Below are 6,000 nucleotides of genomic sequence, written 5' to 3' on the forward strand. Positions count from 1 at the left end.
ATTTTTTTGGTTACTGTATGTACTTGAAAGTAATAAAGTTACATTTCCTTCAAAATGGCCTAGTTGGTCCAAATTAGTGAGTTTTTCTGTATGTATTTGTATTTGGGTTTGGATAATTTTCATCTTTCACTGATGTCTAAACCATTGCAAATCACACAATTTATATATTAAAGAAATCTAGTTGCACCCAACAGTGAAAAGTAGAGTAGAAGAAATCTTTTGCAATCTGTGTGATTTTAACCTTGCTGAGTCTTGTTTATAAAATGGGGGTGATAGTATCTATTTCCTAGGGGTGTTTTGAGATAAAGATAATAGAGATAAAGCAAGCATTCTCTTAGTAAATAAGGTCCCTGTTATCACGATCATTCCTAATATGTGTTGAAGATCCTATGTAATAAATTATGCATTTTCTAATTTATCCTGTATTATTCCCATTTTGGGCTTCCCAGGTGGTGCTAGTGGTAAAGAACTCTCCTGCCAATGCAGGAGACACAGGAGATGTACATTCGATCCCTGAGTCAGGAAGATTCCCTGGAGGAGGACCACTCAAGTATTCTTGCCTGGAGAACCCCATGGACAGAGGAGCCTGGAGGGCTACAGTCCCTAAGGTCGCAAAGAATCGAACATGACTGAAGAGACTTAGCACACATGCATGCATTCCCATTTTGCAGGTAAAGCCACTAAGGCTCAGAGAATTAAGAAACAGATCATACGTGTTGAAGAGCATCTTCCTTTTGGCTTCTGCTTGTAAACTAGGTTAACAAAGCACTATTTTGCTACAAAAACAAACTTAGAAATTAACCAGCACAGCATCAATGGTCACTGGTGAGTAGTGACTGCAGTTCTGAGACTGGTTTTCATAAACACTTTGTAGAAGCAGCCTCAGTATTTTGAGGCTGTACCCATTGCAGGGAATATGCATCATCCCCTATCCATCCCCTCCTCCACACCTGGACACTCTCCATTATGAATTGAGTCCTGAGAACTTCCTGTCTCTTTACTCCCCCAGGGTTTTCAGCCACAGTCATCTCTGACATGTATTTTTACCCTCCTAGTTAATTGCTTTCTTAAACTCTTCTATTACTCTAGTCAATGTCTACTTCAGCACATAACTTTGCATTGTTATAGAGGAAGAAGTTGGTGTTTGGATTGGTTTAGAAATGTTGTTCTTTCCAATTCATACCACTCCCTGACCCAGTAACTTGAGGGAGCACATGGCCCTGAGTGCAGAGGTGACTCCCCATGAAGCATTCTTTCCCTAGGCTCTTTTTCCCCAATCACTTGAAGCAGGTCAGCGGAAGGAGAGGTATGGTGGCGGTGGTGGTAACTGTCGTGGTGGTGCTGGTGGTAGTGATGGTATTGGTGACAAGTGGTGACAAGTGGTGGTGGAAAGAGTTTGTTCAACTACATCTGCATTTCACCCAGCAAATATTTGTATGGACATGGGATTTCATTCCGTTCTGATACGTTGAACTTACCAATGTTTCATAGTTTATCAGGAGCATATGATATTAAAATTGAAAGTTCCCAAGTAAACAGTATCTCTATTCCTCAAGTGGCATATGTCTTCATATGTTTGGTTGTATTTTTTTCCTTTAAAATTTAAAAGATCTTCCACCACTTGCGTGAAACAAATGCTTTTAACAGAAGGCCAGGGAGGGAATTCCCTGGTGGTCCAGTATTGGTGCTTTCACTGTCGTAGGCCCAGGTTTGATCTTGGTTGGGGAACTAAAATCCTACCAGCCCGGCTGTCAAAAATCCCCAAAACAAACAAAACGCCACAAAAAACCATAACACCAGGGATAACACGGATTCAGGTAATGTCTCATTCTTGGAAATTCTAAGTATGGTACCTATGCTAACAAGACCGTAAGCTCCTAAATGGATTCTACGTATTTTATGGAAAAAGACAATATTATGCTTGTCATGTTGAGGAACTAAACAATTTAGAAGAAGAAATGTAGCTCTAAAAGATACTTTATATCAACAAAGAATTTCTGGATGTGTTTAGAGATCACAAGCTGCCCACCTAGGAGCAAAAGGTATTTCAATGAGCTCAATCTCAGCCTTAGGAGAGGCAGATAGAATAGTAGACTAAGACCACACCCTGTGGAAAAGCCTTAGGACAACCTCAAAACAGCAATAAAAGAACACGCATGAAGCTTGGGTAGGGTGCAGAACAAAATTTCCTGGGCTCTTTTATGGCTCTGTCTGTTCTTGCAGTCTGTGACCTCAGGGCTCCACAGCCTCCTCCCTGGGTCTGTCAAATGGAGAAATGCTCCTCCTGGCCAGTGAAGACAACCTCAGCTCTGTACTGTGAAACTCACAGACCCTTTGCTCTAGGTGTGGTCAAAAGAACAAAATTATTATTATAATTACTAGGCATAACTTGAGTCACTCTGCATCACATCTTCCCTAAATGTGTACCCTGGATCTACATGTTGTTACCAAGAAAAAAGGTGACTACTGGACTAGGAAAAGACTTCTGTTGAAATGATGGATTTTGCACTGTTTTGTTTTCTAGAACCTGTCTTAGTAATCACCTGCAAAGCTACAATTTTGGCAACATGAGCTGGCAACCTAACCTAACGTTGCTGTACCTTGGATTATGGAAGTGTCTTTCCACATGTCCAAACCTGCCACATTCTCTTCCTACCTTCCTCCGTGCTTCATCAACAATACCTGCTTCTTTCAACCACCCGGATCTTCATGTGCACCACTTAAATGGAGCAGCCAGGAGCCAGTGTGGCCACTGAGCATGAAAAATGAAGCCAGTCTGAAGTAAGTGTACTCACTGGCTCTCCAAGACTTAGTATGAAAAAAAGGAAAATATCTTATTAATAATTTTTCACATTGCTTTCAGGTTGAAATAAAAGTAATTTGGATGTATTGACTTAAAGCATGATTAAAATTAACTTTACCTTTTTCTTTTTTTTTTTTTTTTTTTTTACTATTTTTGACTGTGGCTAAGAAAGTTAAAAATCACAAATGTGACTTGTCTTTTTGGCTCAGATTATATTTCTATTCTAGAGTGGTCTAAATAGTTTCCAGTCCTTTGCATTAGCCAGCTCTATTTAAGAAAAAACATCTCCTTAGACAATAGCTTCTAAAAATATTTAATCTCTTTATAGAAATATCAAATAGTTTCAAATGGATTATCAACTAAATTTAGGTATCCAAACAGCCAGTAGTACTGGAAATTCAAATCTGTTAAACTGTAGATCAAATAATTGATCAAGCAGTGGTACTAATGCTTTTTTGTGTTATGTACCCATATTGTTCATTGAACAAATATTTAAATTACATGTGTACTGTATTCAAGACTATGACAGGCTCTGAAAATACAGCTGATAAATCTGAGGAAAGTTTTAGATGCTTTCCGCAGAGGAAAAAAATGTATATATATTTATTTATAAATTTAATTTTAGATTCTTGTGAATCTTCTGGAGCCCATCCATGAATCCTAAATTAATAATTTCTAAATTTGAGAATAGAGTATGGGCTTCAGGGCCAGACAGATCTGGGCTTGACTACTGACTCCACTCAGGTGACCCTGGGCTATACTTTATTTTCTGTAAGTGCTAGTTTCCTCATGTCCTAAGATGTGGAGATTTGAACAAACAGTAGGATATAAGAAAAGTTAACACTGAGATATATAAAGGCATTGCTTTCATAGTCTTCCTAAGCACCCAACTATGTAGATGCTAAATAGATCATAACTATTATTTCTCACCTTGCCTTGTGTGAGAAAATGACTCAAAAGGATAAGTTAGAAGATGGATTCTTCATGTCTGAATCTTCCTTTCTATGTCAAGTTCTTAAATTATGTAGCAGCCCTAGAGGTTAGTTGTTTAAACAAAAATAAGACTTTTACAACCAAGCCATGACCTTTTAAATAAGTTGTTCAGAAATGGTGTGTAAGCGGTCTGGGGTAATTTGTCACTACAGAACTGAGAACACATCTGCCCACACCTTGAGAGATACTATGTGGTATGTGCATATGTTTTTCTGTGGTTTGAAAACGGATTCGTGTCTGCAGACCTTACAGATGGGTTCCTGTTTGGGACAGGTTATTTTGTTTGTTTTTTAGAAAACTGTCATGATATATATATATATATATATATATATATACACATGTATATGTGTGTGTGTGTGTGTGTGTGTGTGTGTATATATATATATATATTTTTTTTTTTTTTTTTTCCCCTTATAGGCAGTCTGAAGGCAACCTCCAGCAGGAAGAAGCAGATGCAAACTTCAGAATGTTAAGTGGCCCTGAATGAATAAGAACTTGGGCTAAGAAGCCAAAGCTATTCCTATACTGCCTGTCCTTCCAATGCCACACTCTGGAATGATCCATCTTTCAAATTATTAAGTAAAAGGTAGAGTGACTCACCAACTACCAGGCAGTGAGGGTAAATCAGCCTTGTCATAATTTTACAGACTTCTCCTTCCACTCATGAAAACAAGTTATGTATGGTATTTACGTACATCTGTGTTGCTGGGCATTTTCCAAATGCCTCTTGGAGAACATTAAACAGGAAATTGATGCCACAGGGCAAATATTCATTCTTCCCATCCTCTCTCACAAAAACAAGTACAGATTTGCTGTGGCTAGACTGACTTCCTACAGTGTGCTGTTGCTTATTCAATTTTACACTAGAAGGAAAAAAAAAATTCTCTGTTTCAATTTTGAGAATGTTGGAAATGGCTAAAATGCATAAACACAAAAGCTTCCCTCATGAGAGCACTGAAGTATAGAATTTAGTGCTTTATAAAAATCACAAAATTCAAAGGTTAATGATTGTTCTTCATGCCTCCTGATGAAAGTCAATTTGTATCACATTAGACACATCAAATTTGGTTTAAACAGCATGTGTTCTAATTTTCAAATGGAAAAGCTTTAAGCATCTGGCCACTGCAGCTTTTCACATAGGGACAGTGTCTCTTTCCAACCTGTTACAGTGGTCTTTGGTTAGTGGCCTCCTCAGGTCCATTTCTCCCTATTTACTTCCTTAGCAGCCCAGAAAATATCTGGGGATTCATTAGGCTCTGGAAAAACTTAATCTTCCAGTCCCAGGAATAGAGAATGTGAGTCAGGTTAAACTATTCAATGCATTCTCTCCCCCAGCCACAGAGATTTATTCAAGGAGGGCATGTGATCTAAGCTTATCCAATCAAAGTGAATCTTGAGGCATTTTCTGGGGAAAAAAGTCATTCTGTTTTTCCTGGTAGACAAGAACACTGAAGTAATTGGCAGTCATATTAGGGTCATAACGGGGATCAGCCTTGAAATAAAGCATATACTGTGGAGGGCAGAATAGAGAAACTGAATTAAACTAGGCCCCAGATGTCACCATTTTACTGCTGGATCAAGCTTGGCTTGAAGCTCTGTCTCTACACCATTTAACAATATAAACCATTAACCTCCCATGTTGTTTGTATTAGCTTGATTCAAGTTTTCTGTGATTGTTTCATAAGTCCCATACCTATCTGTTAGAAAACATTTATAAAACAAAGGGAAGAGGATAAAGAGAAAATCTAATGGGTTACTTTGGAGGTTCATTTTATAGCTAAATATAAAAGGCCAAGGTAAGTAAGGAAAAGAAGAGTGATTGCTATTGAGAACGGGATGAGGCAAAAACATGTTTCACAGTGATGAGTAACCACCATAGTAATGTGGGTGGGAGACAAGTCAATCTATGCATCTTCCTGGGCCCAGGCATGGGTGGGGTTTAGTAGCAGGAAGGGTCTACCCTGAGGGTAAGACCCTCTCCATCAGCCCTTGGATTGAACTACTTAGCAACATATGCTGTTTACAATTTCAAAGTCATTTGACCTCCATCCTCTTAGTTGCTCCTGACCACCTCTATCTGAAGAATTATAGATTTTTGATATGTCCCATTTTATGGATTGGGAAACTGAGGTCCAGAGACTCTAAGCTATATGTATACTAAGCAAGCAGTAGAGAATGGGCATAGAGCTCAGATCTTCTTAAGC

General features: G+C 38.5%; 1 long non-coding RNA gene across 4 annotated transcripts in view; it reads left to right on the forward strand.

Annotated features, from left to right (window-relative positions):
• Nucleotides 1-5,410, forward strand: part of LOC129644953 (uncharacterized) — a 30,876-nt gene extending 25,466 nt beyond the window's left edge. For all 4 annotated transcript variants that reach the window (XR_008711082.1, XR_008711081.1, XR_008711080.1 and 1 more), the window contains 3 exons: nucleotides 450-671; nucleotides 2,525-2,781; nucleotides 4,214-5,410. This is a non-coding gene — a long non-coding RNA (uncharacterized LOC129644953). The remainder of the gene's footprint in view (nucleotides 1-449; nucleotides 672-2,524; nucleotides 2,782-4,213) is intronic.
• Nucleotides 5,411-6,000: the final 590 nt, after the last annotated feature.

This window comes from Bubalus kerabau, chromosome 2, assembly GCF_029407905.1.
Source record: "Bubalus kerabau isolate K-KA32 ecotype Philippines breed swamp buffalo chromosome 2, PCC_UOA_SB_1v2, whole genome shotgun sequence".
Classification (NCBI taxonomy): domain Eukaryota; kingdom Metazoa; phylum Chordata; class Mammalia; order Artiodactyla; family Bovidae; genus Bubalus; species Bubalus kerabau.